Genomic DNA, 24,322 nt, shown 5'->3' on the forward strand with positions numbered 1-24,322 from the left:
ACAGTGGCCGGTGCATGGTCCGAGAGGGAGGCAACCCCGATTTCGACCTCCGTCGTGAGCGCTTGTACTGGTGCAGATGCTAATAGATAATCCAATCTAGCATAGGTTTTGTGTGTGTTGGAGTAATAAGGGTACTTATGACTGTGGGGGTAGAAGCAGTGCCATAAGTCCCGGAGACCTAGGTCGTGTAAACGGGCCAACCCCGCTGCAGAGCGCGCGCCTGTTTGTTGCGTGCGTTGACCTGATCTGTCCTTGGTGTTATCGAAAACTAGGTTCAAATCTCCCCCCAAGAGGATATTGGGGTCTGCTGTGGCTGTTGCTTCAGTGAGAGCTGAGTGTAGGATATTGTTCTTGGCCATCGTTCGTGGCGTACAAGGAGCCAATGGTGAAAGTTAAATTACCTAAGGCAAATCTATAAGTCAAGAGTCTACCCTTAAGTTCAGCCTCCTTATGTAGGACCTTCCCTTTAAACTGCTGGGCAACCAGGATGGCCATCCCGGCTGATTTAGTGGGGCCTGAGGAAAAGAATTGAATCAGCAACTTTCGTGACTTAAGGCGGTGGCAGTCCCTAGGTAGAAGACGTGTTTCCTGTAGAAGGCAAATGTCTGCCTGGGCATTTTCTAAACAGGACAAAACCGCCTTGCGTTTCACCGGGTTAGTAAGGCCTCTCACATTTAAGGTAAGTATTTTAAGCGTGTTAACAGGCATTCACGGTGGTAAGAAAACTTGCAGCATACATGAGGTACAAGCTCTGTCACTACAGGGGCGTGGGACCGCTATTCGTTCCAGGTCATCGCTGTTACGTGGGTCTATGCTATCTCTCATGAGGAAGTGGACACGGAACCCCAAAAAAATCCCCAAAAAGATCCAAGGTAAAACCTGTTAAAACCGGGAGAAGAAAACTGGGAAAATCGTGTGAAGTAAGTCTTAGTGCGTCATCTTTCGATGATCGGGGAAAAAGATCCATGGGGAACTGTTCGTAGCCAGGGGCCACCCTCTCCTCCCCCACCGTCCATGCGAAAGATCAATCGAAACGGGTGACCCCAGCTGTACAGGATGTCGCGTTGGCAGAGGTAGGCGGTGACCGGTCTGAATGTTTTTCGTTTATGGAGGGTCAGAGCAGCGAGTTCCTGGTATAAGACTGGGGATTGTCCGCGGAATGACAATGGGTGCATCTGCTGTGCTTTCCGCAAGATTTCCTCGTTGGTACAGAAATCTTGCACACAGACCAAGATGTAGGAAGGTGGAGCTGCGTCAGGGCGCGGCGGCCCCACTCCGTGCGCACGGTCCAATTTAATGTCCGTACCTGTCAGGTTGCCTAGGATATGATTGAAGAGTTCCCTAGTGTATTCAAAGATGTCACCCGCTTCTTCATTAGTCTTGACCCCCCGGATCCGAATGTTGTGGCATCGCGATCTATTCTCCAAATCTTCGAGATGGGACTGGAGATCCACTTGTTGATCGTGGATGCAAATGACTTCTTGCTGCAAAGTGGCCATCACCACATCTCGCTTGTCAGACTTGTCCTCTAACTCCGCGACCCTTTCGCCAATGCTGTCCACGTCTATGCGAATGTCTTTGAGTTCTGCCGTGAGGTTGCGCTTAAGCGTTTGAATGTCATCCCGGAGGTCCACAAACAGGGATTCCAGAAATGCTTTGGTGATCACCTCCCCCCCTGCAGCACCCAAGAAGCTGGCCTCCTCCGTGTCCGCCACGACTTCACCCGGCTGTTGGCTGTGCTGGGCCTTCGCAAAAAGGTCCTTGAGGCTCTTGTCCTTCCGCCTCCGGGAGGAGGCCATCGCAGGTCTGAGCCAGGAGCCGCTGCCGGGCAGGTAGCTGCAAGCAAATCCAGCAGGGAAGGCAAGCAGGTGTACGTTTGTCTGTCACGCCTAACAGGGCATACTCGGAGGCTGTGTCTGACCAGGTAGTATGCTCCCCACTAGTGGGGGTCTCAGCCCCCAGCGCAATCGACTATGATGCCCGCTGGGGAAAAACCACGAGGTCCGTCCCAGGGTCACCGCCCATGTACACTCTCTATGTGGGGTCTTGGGTGATGTAGTCTGTCGGGGGAGGTAGACAGGGTCCCAGGGGTAGGTGCTTTGTGTCAGGGAATGGCCCAGGGCGCGTGGGGACCCACAGCCACTCCGCTCCCGCCTCTGGAGGACCCGCGGGGCCCCAGGCCCCTCACAGCTCTCTCAAGGCGAGGCCCATCACGGCCTAGCTCCCCTCTCATTGCCGCTGTCTCAGCCCCGCCACCCGGACACCCAGTGCCGACAGAGCACTGCGACATTCACCGCTTTGCGCTGGCACTTGCCTGGGTTCCCGCTGGAGCTGCGGCGATGGGTGCACCCACCGCGTCTTCCTCTGCTGCCGGAGCTGTCAGGATGTTGCTGGGCCTGTGCTCAGGACTGCTGGGCCTGCACTCAAGATGGCGGGGCCACCGCACCACCGCTATCTGCCCCGCCACAGTGGCCGACCCCCAGGAATCTTCAGGCCGTTGGGGTCACCGACCGTCACCAGCAGGGGCCTTTCACGGCACGTCCGCCAGGCTCCAAGTGACTACCGGGGAATACGAGCAAGTCTCAGCCCTCCGCTCGGCCCTCGCCGCCGCTAGATCCGATCACCTAAGATGGCGGCCCTCTTCTCTGCCGTGAGGGAGCTCCCACGTCACTGAGCCCGCGTGGCTCCCCCGAGGCTCCCGGGTTTCCGATCGTCGGCTTGGGGAGTAGGTCTTGGGCCCCCCACCTGCCGTGAGGTCCTCTCTATCTTGGGCACATCTCACTGCAACCGCCGCCGGGGAGCGGGGACCAGCCGTGCAGGGTCGCGGTGCAGCAGGCTGGGCACTGTCCAGCCACCCGCCGTTGATCCGCCAAGCCCCTACCGCTGCAACGTTGATGGTGCACTGCGGAGGAACCGCCGATTGCTTTCTACGGCGAAATGCTGGCGCTTTTATCGGGTGACAGTGGGAGAGAGCTGACGACACGTCTTATTGAGTCGCCATCTTGGCCATGCCCCACGTTAGATAATTTAGTTCTTATTTCTTGAACATACTGTAATAAAGTAAAGTGCATAAATGGGTCTGATGATTTTGCCTCTGCCACCTTCCCAGAGACATGTGCAAAAATAACAGTTGATGGACAGAATGCAGAACAATGTCATACATTCACCCCAGTACAAAGATCTGGGCCTAAATCCATCGTTTTTTTTGCTCACCATGCCTTTCCAGTTTGAACCCAGCCATATGCAAATCAGTCTTGACCCTGTGCCTCATGGGAACAGTCCAGCCCTAACTGCCAAGCCAGGTCCTCCCTGGACTGGAACCAAGCATCCTGGGACCGGTTTCGGGGTTTCACCCCTCTTCAGCCAGGATAGCTTGATTCCAGTGGTATGGAGACCACGGGACTCACGTCTGAGCATACCCGTCCCACTCGGGGTGACAAATGCAAAAACAACAGTTGATGGACAGAATGCAGAACAATGTCATACATTCACCCCAGTACAAAGATCTGGGCCTAGATCCATCGTTTTTTCGCTCACCATGCCTTTCCAGTTTGAACCCAGCCATATGCAAATCAGTCTTGACCCTGTGCCTCATGGGAACAGTCCAGCCCGAACTGCCAAGCCAGGTCCTCCCTGGACTGGAACCAAGCATCCTAGGACCGGTTTCGGGGTTTCACCCCTCTTCAGCCAGGATAGCTTGATTCCAGTGGCATGGAGAGCACGGGACTCACGTCTGAGCATACCCGTCCCACTCGGGGTGACAAATGCAAAAACAACAGTTGATGGACAGAATGCAGAACAATGTCATACATTCACCCCAGTACAAAGATCTGGGCCTAAATCCATCGTTTTTTGCTCACCATGCCTTTCCAGTTTGAACCCAGCCATATGCAAATCAGTCTTGACCCTGTGCCTCAGGTGAACAGTCCAGCCCGAACTGCCAAGCCAGGTCCTCCCTGGACTGGAACCAAGCATCCTAGGACCGGTTTCGGGGTTTCACCCCTCTTCAGCCAGGATAGCTTGATTCCAGTGGCATGGAGAGCACGGGACTCACGTCTGAGCATACCCGTACCACTCGGGGTGACAAATGCAAAAACAACAGTTGATGGACAGAATGCAGAACAATGTCATACATTCACCCCAGTACAAAGATCTGGGCCTAAATCCATTGTGTTTTTACTCACCAAGCCTTTCCAGTTTGAACCCAGCCAGTGGAGAAGTGTAGCTCACTGGTTAGAGGAGGCATACCCTGAAGCAGAGGTCAGACCCGGGACCAGGGTTCGATTCCCGACGCGGCAGGGTCTGGAGCCCAATTGTCCACGGACTCGATAATTCTCGCTTCGGTGTCTACTCTAAGCACGAGTTCACACTATGCAGCTCTGGGCAACAAGCTTGCTTAATCTCCACAACGGCCCCCCGCGGCGGGATGCCTGGCTTTCACCTTGGGGATGCCCAGTACGGGTTATCTCACAGGGAAAAACCAGGACGGGTTCCCAATGCAAGCGCCGAGATGCCCAAGGGTAATTTGAGCGCTATATAAGACTGCACATACATACATACATATGCAAATCAGTCTTGACCCTGTGCCTCATGGGAACGGTCCAGCCCAAACTGCCAAGCCAGGTCCTCCCTGGACTGGAACCAAGCATCCTAGGACCGGTTTCGGGGTTTCACCCCTCTTCAGCCAGGATAGCTTGATTCCAGTGGCATGGAGAGCACGGGACTCACGTCTGAGCATACCCGTCCCACTTGGGGTGACAAATGCAAAAACAACAGTTGATGGACAGAATGCAGAACAATGTCATACATTCACCCCAGTACAAAGATCTGGGCCTAAATCCATTGTTTGTTTGCTCACCATGCCTTTCCAGTTTGAACCCAGCCATTTGCAAATCAGTCTTGACCCTGTGCCTCATGGGAACAGTCCAGCCCGAACTGCCAAGCCAGGTCCTCCCTGGACTGGAACCAAGCATCCTAGGACCGGTTTTGGGGTTTCACCCCTCTTCAGCCAGGATAGCTTGATTCCAGTGGCATGGAGAGCACGGGACTCACGTCTGAGCATACCCTTCCCACTCGGGGTGACAAATGCAAAAACAACAGTTGATGGAAAGAATGCAGAACAATGTCATACATTCACCCCAGTACAAAGATCTGGGCCTAAATCCATTGTTTTTTAGAATAATATTTACGGTGATAACGGAAATCCAACTCTCTGGCCAAAGGGCTGGTGGTGGACTCCTTGATTAAGAATCAGGAGACAAAGACTATGGGACAGGCTCATGGCAGGGCAATACTTACTAAACTTCTCTACAAACCGGACGCACAGGGCGCATCCTTCACTTACACTCTCTCCCTCTTCGATATTCTTCCGGAATCTTCAATCTAATTAGGTTGTCATTCAGGTATGAATCTTCCCAGTCTGTTCACTCCTTTCCTCATCAGCAGCAGCTCTCACCTCTCTCTCTCTCTCTCTGCACAGTCGACCCACTAACACCCCTTAAGTCACACTAATTATAGTCTTTATTTCTGCATGTCCCACCCTCAATAGTTTCAAATCTTGATGAAATACGAACTCTGATTGGGCAGGGACAGGGGAGTCGTCATTCACCTCATGCTGTTATATGTAATTTAATAATCATCTTTTGTCTAACAAACCCTTCCCCTTTAGCTCATTCATTATTCTGTTTTATTTCCTTTCCCATATATCTAATGTTGCAAATAAAAATAACATTCTCAATGCAGTTCCACAGTTGAGAAGAGGTTTCACATGTCTTTCGTCCTTGGTTCTTGGCAGCCTGTCAGTGACACAGTCAGCGGGTCACATCATGACTTTTCTGCGCCTGCGTAGCTTGCTTCAATTTCGCCGCCATCTTTTTCTCTTGCATGTAACAACAGGCCCAAACATACAATATTATAAAGGAATCATTAACAGATGTTAATTTTGCAAATATGTAATTTTCACTGTTAACCACCTACTTCTACTCTATCCCATGTTATTATCTCTTTCATTAAGCAAAAGCATTAGCAGCAATAGCTCTCTTTAAATTCAAGCAAGCATATGCCGGGCATGCGGTGCCTCAAGACCTAATGTTAGTAACTCTTGCGCATGCGCAGGAGTTTTTCCCGCTCAAACGGGTTAGTCACATTACTATCTACGTAATTCTAATTTGTCCATGCGCAAAAGCCTTTTCCAGTTTAAAGCAGGTTTTAGTCACTTTGCATTTTATTTTCATTAATTAAGCATGCGTAAAGCTCTTTTCCCATATGTGAATGCTGTGCATGTGTATTAATTTTGTGTTCTTTACTATTTCTAACACTTAGTACTGTTAATGAGGGATTTCTCAGAGCAAGTCTTGTTTTCTTGAATCCTTGCTCTATCAATCCACCCTCTGATGGCATTTTAGAGCCATCATAAAATACCCATCATTACCAAGTGCCCCCTTTATCTATTCTTGGCATCGTTAGTTTCTCTACACCCTTCATTTTTCTCTTTCATATTCATCTCTTTCATTTTTCCATATAGACTTTCTTTCATTTCCTCTAATTCAATTTCTTCCTTTTTTCTCTTTCTTCCCATCCTTTTACTCTTTGTTTCATTCACTAATCTCGTTCTCAATTTTCCTTTCCTTTGCAACACTTATATGTCATTATTATCATCAAGAGGACGAATGCTATTGATATTACAGGGCTGAATATCTTACCTAATAACCTACTCCCAAAAGTGAAAAACCAGGTACCTATAGTGGAAATACTTTTACTGAGTCTTTCCCAAACACAGTCAAACTCCAGTCGGGTCAAATCCTTATGAAGCTTTGTAATATTCTTAATATATCCCTCAATACCTTTACTTTTGTCAGGGATATATGTACAGCAGTGTTGGACTTTCAACATGCCACAGACTCCACCCTCTTTTGCCAATAAAATATCAAAGGCAAGTCTATTTTGCAAAACCATAGATCTGATTGCAACCATTTTAGTATTGATCATTAAGAATCCCCCAGCAGTATCTGTTGATAAATGGTCAACTACTGTGGATAATTGATGTATTTTATGTGAGTTCAATACGACTCCAACTGACGGTATTAGTGCACCAAATATGTCAGCTACTATTTCTGAAAAACTTGCTCTATTACTTCTTGTTAGTCCTTTACTTATTACATCCATTTAATTGTTTTTAGTTACGTGATACACCTTCAGGAATACAATGCCAAAATAACAACTACCATACCATCGTGCTGGCAACCTGTAATAGGCATTTTTACCACACACATAATAAATACCTGGGAAACCGGGATCAGTTCCCCCTTTTAGTCCCCATCCCCCCATGATTAGGAAGGTATGTTCACATTCACTAGTACCAATGAAAATGCTATTATACTCTGTTTTTAGTCTATGTAGACAGAATTTCCCCAATGTTGACAAGTCTAGGGACATTGCAGCCTTTCTTTTAGTCCCCCTCCTGAGTAGTCAATGGTCGTACATGTGACTTCTGCTCAACAGCTTTCCTTGTGAAATCCTGCCTTCTTTCCTCTACTAAATTTAGGAAATCCTTCTCTTCATCCCGCAAAAAGCATGTTACGTTATTTCTTTGAGCATGTGTCATATCTATCGGATTTTTTTGTTCTGAAAAACTCACCCATAAATTCCGCATCTTTACTACTAATCAGTGGATTCATGTTTCTTCAATAGGGATTTCTGAAAAGACCAAATCCATATTAGAATACTAGTATTGCAACTTGCCAGTAACATAGAACAAACTAAACACAACACTACAGGACACACCATAAGTTAATGGAAGATGGTGATATGTCACACCTTCTGAGACAGAAGTAGGTAGTTTCATGCAGACATAACAGTCATTCACATCCATCGTATCAACATATTGATAAAGGAGTTTAGTAAATAAATTTAACGACAAATCCCTATTTGATTTGTCATGCTGATACATGCTCTCGTCCATTTGTATTAGATCTGTAGTAGCTTTCTTAGTAACTGCATTCATTCTTTTACTAGTATTTGTATTATTTTGATTGTTAGTTACCATTAGGACAGGTACTATGACCGTTAGTAATAACCACATCAACATTTGTATTGAAATACTACACAAACATTTAACACATCTTTGTTTTAGACTAGATTTAGGATGTCTAAACACTTTTACTTCTGCCATTGTTAGTATAAAAGAAAAACTCTTTTTAGTATCTAATATTATTTTCTAAAAAAATAAAAAAATAAAAATCTTTGTGTGATCCCACACTTCAAAGACTTTCCGTCTTTATTGCCCCTTTTTCTTTGTTTCTTTTCTTTTTTTTGTTTGACAATCTTCGTGATAAAGTCCACCTTTTGTGCAAAAGTCTTTCTTTGAGGTGGTATCAATTCCCTTTCATTAGATCCTCCTAAAGTGTCACTTTCTGGTTCTCCATTTAGATCAAGATTTTCAAAATCTTCAAGGATGATGTACGTCCACTCTGGAGCCTTGTATTTTCTACTTGGAACTGTCACTCTTTTTGATAACCTTAATGATCTTCTTCTTGATTGTTCTTGCTCATCCTGGCTTGACACCTCATTTACTTGTTCCAATTCTTTCCCTGTTTTTCTTCTTAAAAAGTATCTCAGTCTTTTTACTCCACTCGGCCAGTGATCACCCTTTTTTTTATTTCTTTATTTTACTTCAAACCTTCGTCACTTAACAAAACAGTAAACAAAGGACACTATCCCACATTACAATAACAGCAATTTTCTGCAGTCATACATTGCGAGGCAATACAGCACAATAGGCAATCAGCACTCCATTTCTTATTGTATCATTCTGCGCACTCCAGCTAGACATGAGTTTAATATGCATTTTACCCCTAACTTCAAGTTCTCACTAGGGCTTACGGTATCTCACATATCCCCACACTCCAACAGTTCCCGCTATGTAGCATCTGTCCCCACCCGGGCCCGCTTTAATATTACAATACTTAAGGGCTGGATAACCTCGTTTCTTGATTCTCACCCTCTGTGGTCTCTTTGCCCCCTTCTTTAGTAGCTCTATATATGCACTATACAGCGCCCAAAAGTTCTTAGGCCTATTGGGGGAGGGAGGAGGTCACTATAGTACTCCGTTTGGGTGCAGCAGTACAGCATATCATTCGCCCACTGAGCAGTCGTAGGGAGCAGTTCTTTCGACCAACAAATCGCCACTCTGCACTTGGCCATCAAGAGCCCCATGTCCACTAATCTACGCATTCCTGTAGGCAAAGGTTTAGAGTAGCCCAGTAGTGCTAGAGCCGGCTCCGGCTCCAGCGCATGCTCTGTCATCACGGCCATTTCAGAGAAAACACTTTCCCAAACCTTGATGATCCCCAGACAGAGCCATGCTAGATGTATGAAATCGGCCACCTGCTCGCTGCAACGCTCACACCTCGATTCTTCCCTCAGACCATACCTACAAAGCCTTTCCGGCGTATAGTAAACTCTATTGAGATATTTGAAATGAATCAGCCAGTGTCTACCATTAAGGGAAACACGTTTTGTACTGGTGCAACAGTATGTTTACATTTCGTCGTCTACTTCCCTATTTAGATCCCTTTGCCATGCAAAGCGTGCCTTGGTAAAATAGTTCTCCCTATAGGACATAGTATGTTTGTAAATTTTAGATACCAGTCTCATCGGTGCATCAGTTTTTATAACAAAAGAAAGGGCGGTCAGTTCCGCCAGGTCGCTCCCAAGGAGCTGATGTAACGCATGTCTGGTTCTATGAAATTGAAACTTGGTGAGAAGAGTGGGCGTAGCGTCCCCTACTGCCAGGTTTTCCCAGTTTTTAGCTGTGCCTCCCTCAAACAAATTACCTATAGTCCTGATTTCTATGGAATTAAGCGCAAGGACTACACCACCATCTCTACAAGGGGGCAACCAGTGGCACCACTCTAGGGGAGCTAGAGGTGAGTACAGGATAGCCCCTGCCTGTAACTTTATGAGGTGGTGCCATGCATGGGTAGTCGCATTGATTGAGTCCAGTATTCCAGTCCTACGATCCGGGGGTGAAAAAAGCAGCAAGGGCAGGGGTCGGGGGGAAGCCACCACCCTCTCAATGCATAGGTGGGGGGTGTCTGGCGGGCCGTGCATCCAGAGGTAGGCGTGCGCACTTTGCGCTGCCCTATAGTACAGGTCTAAGTCAGGTGCCCCCAGTCCTCCCATGTGATGAGGTAATGTTAGAATTTGCCATTTGACCCTCAGTTGTTAACCCACCCATGCCAGCTTAACCATCATTGTCGTAAGCCTCTTAAAAAATACATTTGGGAGTACCATTGGTCTGTTTGTAAATAGAAACAGAAAGCGAGGGAGTATCACCATTTTCATTATAGAGATTCTACCTAGGAGGGATAACGGCAATCGGATCCAGCTTTCCACCTCATCCTCCAATTTGCTAACCAGCACACCGTAATTTTCCCTAAAGACGTCATCCGAGTCCGAATGCACCTGAATACCAAGGTATCATACCGTAGCGGATATTCTGGTTCAAACTGAGTCATGGACTGGGATTAGAGGAAATATGATGGACTTCGACCAGTTAACATGCAACCCTGACACCCCTCCAAAACGCACTATTTCTCGCAGTACAGATGAGAGATGCCGTTTGGGATCACGAATATATAGGTGTGTGTCATCTGCGTACGTCGAAACTATAAGTTTGTAGCCTGGAACCCGGATACCTTTCTATCTATGATATTCGCGGAGTGCACAGGCTAAGGGTTCAGCCACCAATGCATAAAGGATCGGAGAAAGCGGGCAGCCTTGACGCGTACCCCTAGTAATACGTATCGGGCCTGCCACCAGGTCGCCTATTTTTACTCTGGCCGAGGGTGAACAATACAGCACCCCAAGCAACTGTAAGAATACCTCCCCCATCTCCATTCTCAACAAAACCTGTCTCATGAAGGGAAATTCAACTGTCAAAGGCCTTCTCCATGTCAAGAAACCCAGCGACAGCTGGGATGTCCGGTTTGGTGTGCTGGAGTGCACCAAACACAGTGCATAAATTATAAGTAAGGTTCCGACCCGGTACAAACCCAGCCTGTTCCGGAGCTACCAACGTTGGGACCAAAGGAACCAATCTATTCGCCAGGATCTTTGCAAAGTAATTGGTGTCAACAGTAAGCAAAGAGAGAGGTCTGTATGACTAACACTCCTCAGGGGGTTTACCCGGCTTCAGGATAGCTACTATAATCGGCTCGCTCATTGAGGGCGGCATCGTACCCGACTCACACATGTCTTCAAATAGAGTAGCTAAGTGCGGTAACAACAAGTCCAGGTACGTCTTATAGAGGGCCACAGTCAGTCTATCTACCCCCGGGGCACTGCTTGGCTTCATATTGGCAAGAGCCAGGAGTATTTCATCCCTCTCCGACGGGCGCATCAGGAATTCACGATGTGTATTAGTCATCCAGGGCAGCTTAATATGTGCTAAATAGTCCAAAATGTCCTCCTCCGTGTCTGAACTACGTGTAGCATATAGATTTGAGTAGAATTGCCGAAATCTCTGCTATGTCAGTGTCGTCAGTAAGTAGCTCTCCCTCCGCCGACCTAAGTTCAGAAACGACTGTATTTCCTCGCCGTTTCTTTAATAACTGTGCCAATACCCTACCCGGTCGTTCGCCCTCCCTGTATGGGCGAGCTGTGGCATATTTACCAAGATGTTTAATTTCAGTATCAGCAGTATCCTGAAACTCCTCCAGTTCGGCCTTGAATTCTCTCATTACCTCGTCATCAGCGTCCGTTTGGAGTCGCGCCTCAAGGCTGGCTAATGGAGCTTCCAAATCGGTGAGCCGCTTGCACAGCGCCCTAAGAACCCCTGAGTGCTTGGACATGGTGACCCCACGAATATACACTTTGAATGCTCCCCACACCACCTGAAAGCTCTCCACTGAGCCCATGTTTTTTTATCAAAGTATGTTTCAATCGCTTCAGCTAGCTCCTCCTTTAATACTGCATCTAGTAGAGAGTACGGGGGAACCTCCAAGTGTAGGGGGGATGGTTTTTTGGGGGACGTCTAACACTAATAAGACCGGGGAATGGTCTGAAAGTGTACGGGCAGGAGGACCTCGCATGACCTCGTGTGGCTATACAGCTGTCCGGAGGCTAACCAGTAGTCAATACGTGTATGTAGGTCATGGTATGCTGAATAATGCGTATATCCTCCTTTGTCTGGGAATCTCTGCCTCCAAACATCATGCAAGTCCGTTCGTACGATGATATCCGTGAGCGTTCTAGCTGCTGCTGTAACGTGTCATGCTGGTCCTCCCGAGCAGTCCTGATCGGGATTCAAAACTAAATTTAGATCACCTCCCCAGAGTTGCTGTTCCGTCCCAAAGCTGGGTACCCTATCCGACAGGGCGGTATAAAAGTCAGGATTGTCATAGTTGGGCTCATATACATTAATGATAAGTATGTCAATCCCTTTTCCCCCGGCACTTGGAGATCACATATCTTCCATCTACATCCGTAAACAAAGGTTCAAGAGTGAGGGAAGGCTTTGGGCGAACCCACGTAAGCACCCCTCGGGCATGCGTGGTGAAGCCCGCCGCATGGGCGAAACCCTGCACACCCCTTCATTGAAGCATGGGGCTATTAAGAAGAAGGTGTGTCTCTTGCAGTAACACAATATCTCTTTCATGTCTTGTTAGGTATGCTAGAACCTTACGTAGTTTCCTGTGGTCATTAAAACCCCTCAGGTTCCATGTGAGAGCACGGTGTGCACCCTGTGTAGCCACCCTGTGGGGAGAACTACCTACTGTACCATGATTTTGTGTTGCCAGCCTATTAGTGTCCACCATGGGAACCTACAACCTGCGCAGTAGCTATGAATAAGGAGTAGTGTCCACAGTCAATGTCATACCATACGAAGCCCCTCCCCCACCCACGCCAGGCATACCCCAACTGTGCCTAGATGGAAAACAAGGAAACGGACCTCCTGAACCATCCTGAAAAAAAACAGCAGGTATAAACAGCAAAACAAGAATTAAAGAGGTCCCATCCCCCCCCCTCCCCACCAAGGCACAATACCCTAAATGTGCGTCACACTCGCGGGCAGAGGGAGCACGCACTCTTAATAAAAACAGAAAAGACCAAATCCGGCCTCTGCTCCGCACTCCATCAACATGATATGGAACATCTGAAGAAAATATAGTAACTCCAATACCCACCCCGCCCACTTGTCAAACAGTATCAGAGGTCCTCAACCTGACTAAGCCTCTGCAGCAGAAACCACCCCCAACCGAGAGCCAACATTTTAGTCCACCTGCATTGTCATCAGAAACACTAAAAATAACCAAATCACTTCCGTTCACATGTCCCCTGGCAAGCCTAATCAGACCTTCATCTGTAACGCCATGAGTGACATTCTTATCTGTTTGAAGAGTAGTCCAAAAATCAGTCCTGTTCGTCCAATTTGCCACCTTCCGCTCCCTCCCAAGTGTCTCTCTGGGGACTGCGTCTTTTGTCTTTAGACCATTCCTTCATGGTCTTCTGCAGGACTTTCGGGTCCGTAAAGATTCGCGACTGGCCCTGGCGGTTAATCCGGAGTCTAGAAGGGTATAGCATGGCATAGTCTATGTTGTTCTCCCTCGGCTGTTTCCTCAATGGGGCGAACTGCCAGCGAGCTTCTTGCACTCTTAATGTGAAATCCGGAAACAGTGATATTGTAGAACCCTCATATTGCAGTGGTTGCTTGTCTCTGGCAGCTTTCAGCGCTGAATCCCTGTCTCGGTAGTTAAGCAGCTTTGCTATAATTGGTCTCGGAGAAGCGCCAGGCGCCAGTCGAGGGCCCAGAGAACGATGCGCCCTTTCAACTACAAACATAGGTGAGAAAGTCTCACTGCCGAGGAGTGTTACAAGCAAATTTTCCACAAATTGTTCCATGTTGCCAGTCGGGGTCGATTCCTGAAGGCCCGTGATTCGTAGATTGCTGCATCGTGACCACGCTTCCAGGTCCTCTGCTTTGTCCTGTAGAACCTGCACCACTTTACCCAGCTGTTTGTGGTCAGCATCCAGAGTAGTCTGTGCTTCTTCAACTTCCGTGACCCAGTGCTCCGTCATGTCTAACCACTGTGCTTGTTTGTCCAACCTCTCAGACATTCTGTCCATGCGGTAGGAGAGAGTCCATCTTGGAGCCAAGGGCAGAAAGGCTGCTTTGCAGACCCTTTTCCATAGCAGTAAGCATCGTGCGAATGTCGCCATCTACATCTTCTTGAGGTGGGTCCAGCGTATTTTCACCGCCTTCCGCAGCAGCATCGCGCCCCTTAGACTTCCTTTGGTGAAACGTGTGTTTCGGTTGCGTTCTGTCGACTTTGCCCATCTCTAAAGTAGCACCCTTGCTGAACCAGGCCGAGTACCAATCCGATGGGAGTCCCACTCCACTACCACGCTGACCACCTCAAACAGTGACTGTTATGGCAAAGTATTATTTACAGTCTTACATACCAGGCAACCCACTATGCAGCCACCACAGGTCCCCAGGGCATAGGCTCTCCAACTGTGTGGGTCTTGCAGTATTCGTAAGGCAGACAGGGACTCACAGCTTTCAGACTGAGGCTTATATCTCTCTGCACGGGAGTTCAGGTGGGTGCCCATGTCACCGGTCTCACCGCCCTAGCTCTGGCGCCCGGGGCGCTACGCAAACCACCACGTGTAGCGTCTATCAGAGGAAATCTGATGCAACCCAAAATCAAGCACTGCGCTGTAACTTTGCAGGTCGAACAGTAGTCATATCTATCATGCAATTGATCGTGAGGGGCCGGCTGTTCAAATCCTCACCTTAGGCAGGCCAAGCTCGACAACCTCATCCACAACACCACCCGGGCTGCCGATGCTTCTTAGTAGCACCCACTTCGTTCAACGTTGTCCAGGCGGGGGCCCCGCGCCAAGTGTGTTTCCCTCAGAGGAGACAGAACTCCACTAGTCAGCTGCCGATCGCGCTCCCCCTCCAGTAGGCAGTATATGACTTGGGTGGGCCAGCACTCACTCAAACAAAATGGCGGGTCGTGTCTTACCCACCACGCAGCAGCAGTACCTCAAGCAGCAGGCTGGCTAACTTCCAGGCAGCATCCAATACCTTGCTTGAGCAGTACCGCAGGAGGGACATTGCAAGATTATTTCCCTCCGCACTGCGGCCGCATTGAAAATGGCCACTGCTGCCCTCCGTATAGTCCAGCAACAGCGTCTCTATAACTTGCCGCACACTGCCGGGCTCATGCCGTCTAGGCCCCCAGACCGCTCACCGATTGTGGATGGTTTTCAGCAGCTCCCTGCATGTGTGGGGGTTCCACCCAGGGCCCCCGCTCTGCCGATGACAATCCGACCTCTCCCGTCAGCACTCGGGCGCAGGTCCTCACCCCGTCACACAGTGCAGGGCTGCCACAGCTGATTACAGCAGCCCGGGGATCCAGGCCTACACCAGCACGTATTGGCCAAGACCCCTCGCTCCGCCGTCTGGGCCGGTACAAGAGTCAGAGTCAGAGTCAGCGCATTCCAATCCAGAACTCCTCTGGTGCCGATATCAGCCCCAGTGAAGCCGATAGCGCTCTTCAGATGTCAGATAATCGCTGGATAGTTTGATGCCCATGCAGAGCTTCACGCTCAGGCGGCCATCTTCAACGCGAGCAAGATCCGCCCCCCTTTCTAACTCTTTTTGTCTGTACTGCCTTTTCACCTTCTCCACCTATTTCAAGTGTCCTTTTATTTTCTCTGTCTTTTGGTTGAACTTGTTTTGAATTTTCTGCTTCTTCTCTTTCTGTTGTTTGTATTTGTTCTGGACACTCCGGTCTTTCTTTTTATTCTTTTGACTGAGCTTGATCTGGATTCTCTATAGTATATTCTTCTATTCTTTGCTCACTTTGTTCTGGTCTTTCAAGCTCTGACTCTTCCTCAGTCTCTACAGCAGTATCTTCAGTCCCAGTAACTGGTGCCCACTCTACTTGACTTGTACTTGCTTGTTCTTCATCAATGCATTCTTCAGAGTATGTTTCTCTGATTTCTTCGACTTCACTACTTTCAGCTTCTGGTTCCTTTCTTTGTTCTACCAGTTGCTGCTCTTGTCGTTTCAGGTGGACTAGTGACTTTTTGGGTATGACTGGCATGGATCCAATTTGGCAAGCCGGCACACTTCACTGCTGTTGTCGTGACCAATATTATTTGATGAGGTCCTTTCCACTTGGGTTCCAAACACAATTTCCTTGTGTGCTTCTTTACCACGACCCAGTCTCCAGGACACAAATCATGAGCCTGATTCGGCTGTGCTGTGGTTGCGTCTTCTCCAACCTGATGAGACACAGAACGTACCAGATCAGCTAGTCCTTTACAATAGTCCAACACTAGATCATCAGTTATATTCATCAATTTGTTTCTAGGTACAAATGCTTGTCTCTTCCCATGAGGATCTCATGTGGACTCAATCCTGTTCTTCAGTCAGGAATGCTTCTAAGGCTCATCAATACGAGGGGCAAAGCATCAGGCCATTTCAGTGAAGTGGAAGCACACACTTTCCCTAACCTGGATTTTATTGTGCCATTGAGTTGCTCCACCACTCCAAAGGCTTCTGGTCGATAGGCACAATTTAATTTCTGCTCAATTTTGAAAGCTGTACAAATTAATTTGATTACCTCATTATTAAAATGAGGTCCTCCATCTGATTCCATCTGATTCCAATGTGACTGGAAATCCAAATCTAGGTATGAGCTCTCTCAACAGTAGTTGAGAGAGCAAACATCTCCTTGCCTCCGGCAACAAGGCAACATGCGTGACTTCTTCTAACACAGCATGCACTCTACACCAAAACCGAGTCACCTCCGGACACTCCCACAGGATATGGAGGAAAGTCCCCAGTAGTCCACAGCCACGCTTACACAGACCATCCACCGAATACCCCATACGCATCAAACCAGGCCCCGTGACGTACACTCTATGAAGTATCTTAAGCTGGACGAAACGCAAGCGGGCCGGGATAGCCACCTCTTTCGGGGAGGCCACCGCTGACACCCAATCCTCGTCGTCAAGTTCCAAACCGTCGGCAATCCATGTCTCCCTCAATGAGGTCAGCAAACCCATTCGATCATTGATAAGCTTCTTATAAATCAGCGAAATGGTGCTATCCGGCACATAGCCGTCCAATACTCTATCTTCCAACGCGGAGGACTCCGGAATAGCCGCAACGTCCGGGAATACGGAACACAAGGCGTGATGAACCTGAGCGTACCGAAAGTATTCCCTATCGTTCAACTGATATTCGGTTTTCAGCATGTCGAACGTCTTAAATTTCCCTTTCGTCCAGAGATCCCCTACCTTGCTGATACCAATCATATCCCATTTCTCAAAGCCTTTCGTAGTCCACAGATAACCCAAACGCCGGGAAGCGTACAATGGCGTTGCCCGAGTCAAGCGATCCCTCCACCCCATCGCCGCATTGGCTGCATGCCACACCTGCACCGCGACCCGCGTCGGGCCTGTCAATCGCGCATCAAGGGACCCCGAGTATAGTGCTCGATTATAATCCCCGCTTGGCAATAACAATTTGTCCATCTCAAAAGCCGGGTTCAAAGCAGGCCCATACATCCCGTGATTGACCGCAGTCAACTGGGAGGCCCAATAATATTGTTTAATATCAGGGAGAGATATCAGGGAGAGCGACCCCCCCATCGTACCACGGTAGGGTTAGTTTGGCAAGAGCGATCCGCGGCTGCCCATCCCAAAACAATCGACGCTGAAGACACTCCACCTCCCGAAAATAGCGGGCCGGCACTACGTCCATAGTGTTCTGTAGGGCGTACAAAAAGCGTGGCAGCAACATCATTTTGAACAACGCCGCCCGGCCGAGCGGCAAGAGCGGCAGCCGCCGCCAACCCGCCACATCCGCCCTTAGGTGCTGAAGGGGGGGGGAGAAGATTCCGCTCATACCGGGCCACCGGGTCTAGGGTTATAAAGATTCACAAATACTTAAACCCCGACTGCGCAACCTGGATAGGGCACCCCCGCGGAAGGGGGGGGCCTCCCCGGAGAGAACGTACCACACAAGACTTAGCCCAGTTAATGACCAATCCGGAGTTGCGACCAAAGGAGCTCAACACATCCACCAATACAATGAGCGATTTGCGTGGAGATGCAAGATACAAGAGGATATTGTCCGCATATAGGGAGACACGATCCTCGTACTCCGGCGTCCATCTAAAGCCACGCATCGAAGGGTGCCACCGCAGACACTCCGCAAGGGGCTACAAACAAAGCACAAAGAGAAGAGGCGACAACGGACATCCCTGTCGCGTGCCCCTACCCAAAACAAAAGGAGCCGACACCCGTCCGTTGACCACCACCTGTGCCAGTGGGTTATCATAAAGCAATTTCACCCAACCGATGAACCCCGGGCCGAACCCAAACTTCGCCAATGCTGCCCAAATATACGGCCATTCCAAGGTGTCAAACGCCATGGTAGCGTCCAGGGACGCCAAAATGGCCGGCTCACGCATGAATGGCGCTCTAGCGAGGACGCCATGCAGTCGCCGCAGGTTCAAAGCGGTATTGCGATGGGGTATAAAACGGATTGATCCTGATGAATCAGGTCGCCCACGACCCGGATCAGGCGATTGGCCAGTACCTTGGCAAGGATTTTGGGCTCCGCGTTCAACAAAGAGATAGGCCTGTAAGAAGTACACCGATCTCGCGGCTTCCCTTCCTTATGGATAACAACAATAGTAGCAAGACGTTGGTCAGGGGGGAGGGAGCCCGCCGCCTGTGCCTCAAGGAACATGTCCCGGAGATACGCCGCAATCTTATCTGGGCGCAACTTATATAATTCGATGGGAAGGCCATTAGGACCCATGGCCTTGCCAGAAGCAATAGAGCGAATGGCCAAAGCAATCTCATCCGGCGACGGGGCCGCGTCCATCAATAATTTATCCTCATCAGATAGAGACGGCAAAGCAATGTCTTTAAGCAGCAGGCGAGAGTCTTCCTCCGATCGCTCAGAGACCGGAGAGTAAACCCCGTGAAAATACTCCGCAAAGCAATCAACAATATCACCGGGGTCCGTCACACACACACCATCCACCCTCTCAACAACCGGCACCACTCGACTCGCTCTCTCCTTCTTATCCAACCAGGCAATCAACTTCCCCGCCTTATCACCCATATCATACAAACGCCCCTGTTGCTCCCTGCTCATACTCTTAGCAGATTCAGTAACCAGCGCCTTGTAGTCGGCCTGTTTAAGCCCCAGCACATGCAGTCTGTCATCCGTAACACCTTGCTCCAAATCGCTCTCTAACTCGGTGATCTCATTTTCTAGTCGAACCACCTCTTTCGCCTCGCATTTTTTGGTATGGGAGATGAGAGACAGGGCCTGGCCCCGGAGCACCGTCTTAAAGGCCTCCCAAAGGGAGACGGCAGAAGACACCGACCCCACGTTGTCGTTAAAATAGTGTTCAAGGGACCTAACCAGGTCTGCACGGATCGTGGGGTTTCGTAGGTACCAGGGGTTGATCGGCGCCACCCTCCCCACCGCCCCCAAGGCGATATCTAAGTGTAGCAAAAGAGGGGAGTGATCAGATATACCGCGGGCCAAATGTCGCACCTCCCCAATCATCCCAGCTTGGGCCGCAGGCACTAGCATATAGTCAAGCCTCGAAAGACTACCGTGGGCCCCGGAGTGGAAGGTATATTGTGCTTGTCCAGGGTGTTTCAACCGCCAACAATCTATCAGTCCCAGGGTATCCAGAAAGCCCCCCAGCCAGTTCTGGGCCCGAGGGAGGTCCCTAGGGGGGTGTCGATCTTCAACTCCGGAAACCACTGCGTTAAAATCCCCCCCCAAGACCAAAACCCCCCCCGGAAGCCCAAGTAGCAGGCGCCCCAAATCAGCAAAGGTGGCCGTCTGCAGGCCCGGCGGCACGTAGACAGTAACCAGCGAAATCAACTTACCCTCCCATCTCCCCACCAGCGCAGTGTAGCGCCCTCTGTCGTCGTGGAGCACCTCATCCACCTCCAACGGGAGAGAGGTCCTAACTAAAATGCCCACTCCCCTCGAGCCAGAGGTGAAACCAGAATGGGCCAGAAGGCGATATCCCCGCCTGTTCATGGCATGGAAAGAGTTCCCTATTAGGTGCGTCTCCTGCAGAAACACAATGTCCGGCGAAATACGTTTCAAGAACTGCAGGACCACCCCCCGCTTTATCCTGTCCCCCAGCCCATTCACATTCCATGAAAGAAGTCTCAACCCCTTACCCCCCATCCCCCCCAGCACAAAATATCCCCCTCCCGGAGAGCACAATCATAATAACACAACAGAAAACATTACCCCGCCTTGTGATGCAAACAAACAAACCCCAACCCCACCCCATCAGCCCCAACAAAACTCCCCCCTCCCTGCACCCCTGCGTGAGCCCAAACAGCCCCCCCAACGTGCAGTGTGCCTGTCGCCCCAACATGAAACTCACTACAAAGAAGACAAGAAAAACCCCAGAAGGAGGAAAGGGCCCCAGCAAGCCCCCCGCAACCTCCAAATACCAAAGGGCAAAGTGTTACAAACTGGAGTCCAGTGCAGCCACAGGTGCAAAACGTTACCAGTCCGGTCCATAGCCAGGATCCCAGTTCTATTCCTACTCCGCCGAGCACTCTCCGCTCTCCGCCATCCGACCTTCCCGACCTCGACCCCTAGGTAGGGCATCCAGCCAATCTCCAACCGCCTCCGGCCGGTCGAAGAAATGCGAGCGACCCTCTAACTCAACCCGCAGCCTAGCCGGGAATAGCATCGCATATTTCAGCTCCATGTCCCTCAAGCGCCGTTTGACGGCCAAAAATCCCAGCCGTTGCTTTTGAACCGCTTGCGTGAAGTCTGGGTAAAAGCTAACATTAGAGTTCTCAAACTTTAATGGCCCAGCCACCCTCGATGCCTGAAGGATAGCATCTCTATCCCGAAAATTAAAAAGTCGGGCAATGATGGGCCGCGGGGGAGCACCCACCTTGGGCGCACCACCCGGAATCCTGTGGGCCCGTTCCACAGCAAAGAACTTGCTCAGTCCCTTGGGTGCTAGATGAGTCACCACTAGATCCTCCACAAAAAGATCCGCAGCAGACTCCTCCGATCGTTCGGGCACCCCAATAATACGGACATTATTCCGCCTGGCCCTGCTTTCGGAATCCTCAAGGCGACGATCAGTCAAGTCACTGGCGAGCCGCAACCTCCGTACCTCCGTCTGCAAAGCGGCCACATCCACAGTTAGGCTCGACGCCGCTTGAGTCAATGAGTCGACCCGGTCATTTGTTTTGGACAGGTCCGCTCTGACCAAATTCACATCAATCAACACCGAGTCCAATTTATTAGCCAGGGTATCAAATTGCTGGTTCACAGTCGCCTTCATCTCCTCAATGGCCCCCATGACATCCAGCAGAGTCAATTCGGACGATGCGCCCGAGGCCTCCTTGGGCCGCTCAGGCGATTTATGTGATCCACTAGGGGATCCCTTTGACTGCGCATAGTGGTCCATGTTGTTGGCCTGGGTATAAGCTCCCCTCCGGGTAGACTTGGGTTTCAGCTTGTCGCCGTCCACTCTCGCCGCCATCATCAGCGACCACCAAGGTCAGCACCCTCCAGCACCCGGAGGAAGGCCAGGCGACCAATGCAGGAGATCCGGGCCACCAACTGAAATAGGCCCGTTTACAGTTCGAGAATCAGGCCATGCACTCCGTCCTCGGCGCTGCTTACCCGAAATCCCAACGTCAGTTTCCGCAGATCAACTCGAAACCGAAAGTGAAAGTACGGGGTACGGGGCAGGCCCAGACTGGCATGCCGCTGTTGTTCACTTCGCACCCGGGCACCTCACCAACTCGAGTTCGGGACCAAGGCCGGAGAAGGCCACAAACTTCGGATCGCCACCAGTCCGGTTCCCGGAGTCCGATTTCGATTTGGAAAACGAGTGGCACCTTTGCGCAAGATCATACACAAAAGCCCGTCTAGAAAACCAGGATTATGACAGGATAGACGTGGGAGGTTGCGGAGGCCCTTGGGAACCACAAGCCTACGCGGCCATCTTGGTTGCACGCTAGGCTCCTCCCCCCTCCAGCACTTTCTTGATAAGGCGGAGGTCTTTTGACTAGAATATCTTCCAACAACTCATCATCAGATTCATCACACCCTATTCCTGTCACACCTATGTGTTTCATTTTTTCCTTATATTTGCTCCCTTCTTGATCCTCAGCCATCAATACTGGATATAAACCCAGCCCTTCTCCATCTTTTCATTTGATCTCCTTGGGTATCAAATGGGTATTTGGGTAAAAATCCTCTATTTGTTCTTCTGCCTCCTCTGTATTTCTCTTGTTCAAATGTCTCAACTTCCCATTCTTCCAAAGCCTCATACTGTGTTAACCTAGGATTTGGTTCTAACAAATTCATCCTGTTTCTCAAATTCTGAAGAATCCTTACATTAAATGTACCATGTTCTGGAAAAGCTAAAACACAATCATCTTTCGTATACTCCACACAATTTTCCAACCATACACACGTATGATATCCACTTTCCATCATCCTATAGGAAGCAGGCGTGTTAGGAGGTGGCATAACAATTCCCTCCCTAGTTACTATACGCTTGTCCTTCCTAAAGAAATTCTTGATCTTATTAATCATCTTCATTCTTCCGGTTCTTGAAACTAACTAATTCAGTTGGTAAAATACAAAAACTCTTCCGTATTTTCATGATTCCTGTTTGCTAACACTCGTCCTATACCAGTGCAACTCACATCAACTATCCAATCAGGTCCCACTGCGTATCCCCTTTCGCAACCAATACTAGCACAGTACTTGCCTACTGATCAATCAGAGCTCACACCACACCCACTTGTCTGACCAATGTCAGCGTGACTCTTTGTGACATCAGTATTGCTCCTACTACTGACCCTCCCTTTACAATCTGGACTTTTCACACGCCCGCTGTTTCAACCAATACCAGCGGGGCTCTCTGTTGTAGTGGAGACGGGGTTTTATGTGCACACATTGCAATGTTAGCATAAGCGCTTTAGAAGTAAAACGCCATCTTGCCACTTTGCTGCTTTTGCACACAACACTGCAGGTAGCTGTTATTACAAGAAACTGCTTGCTTGCTTTTTCTTCACATGAGAACGGTCTGTTGTTCACGTCCCTAGACGTGCACCGCGACCTTAGTCTGAACACAGTGTGCAGAAGCCGTCAAGGTCAAATAATAATGTATGCTTTTGAATTCAGGTTGATCGGCCCACGCTCTAGCCATAACACGCACACAGCTGCAAATATCTGAAACTCGGGTGCCTTTAATATTGCATTTGCATGCATGATTCAGACACTTGGAGAAAACCTTTCCAGACACAGAGAGCAGAGCTGATCCTGTGATGTGATTCACCTAAGCTGATATTTACGGTATGGGGTTCCCCATTCAAGCCTAGAGACCTTCTATTAGTTTCATAAAACTAGCTTACTAGCGAAGGGAGGGTGGTTGTTTTCCACTATCATTTGTAATATGATTTCTCCCTTCATTTTCTATGGTATTGTAACAATGCTGATGGTTTTGTTTTTAATCATTTGTCTGCTTATGTTGGCCAAAGTACTGCACCTTAGAACACGTAGTTAAAAATAAACATTTTAAACTTTACCGTGTCTCTGATTACTCTTGTTGTGGACTGATATGAGAATAATAACGAAAAGGTGTTTCTGATTCCCACCATTCCTGAGAGTACTCTAAGTTGCTTGTTCTGGGTTGTCTAATCATTGGTAGCTTCAAGATGATACGGAGAACGAATGAGACACTAATGCTAGTCGGATAGGGGTTCTGGGTACTGAGGTGAGTTTTTGGTAAACCGCAATTCACTGAGGTCCTGGTTTCCTGCGCATAGTTCTATGCATGAGCAGAATCCCTGCAACACTGTGACGTCTGTATGACTCCTGCTACTTACCCTCCCTTCACAAGGTAATACGACAATGTATTTTCTTAATTTTTCTTTAAAATTTCTGTTAATAACAACATAAAAACAGTGCTACACTGTCTGCTCCGCTAAACCAAAGATAGTTTCTTCACTCGCTTCAAAAAGAAAATACTTCCTTTCACTACGAGTAAAAACCACTGTTTACCCGTCACTTAAGCTCAGGGTGGACCTGTTACTCCTTTAGGGATACTCCTCCTTTGGGTAAGGCCAAAGTTTTACAGGCTGGCCCTTTGCTGTCATTCACACTCTACTCTTATACGATATAATACCTAATATAACACCTACAGCCCTGTGTAGCTTTTAGGTATTATGACAACAGACGAGTAACCTTCTGTAGTGTGATTTC

Source organism: Triturus cristatus, chromosome 6 (genome assembly GCF_964204655.1).
Source record: "Triturus cristatus chromosome 6, aTriCri1.1, whole genome shotgun sequence".
Classification (NCBI taxonomy): Eukaryota; Metazoa; Chordata; class Amphibia; order Caudata; family Salamandridae; genus Triturus; species Triturus cristatus.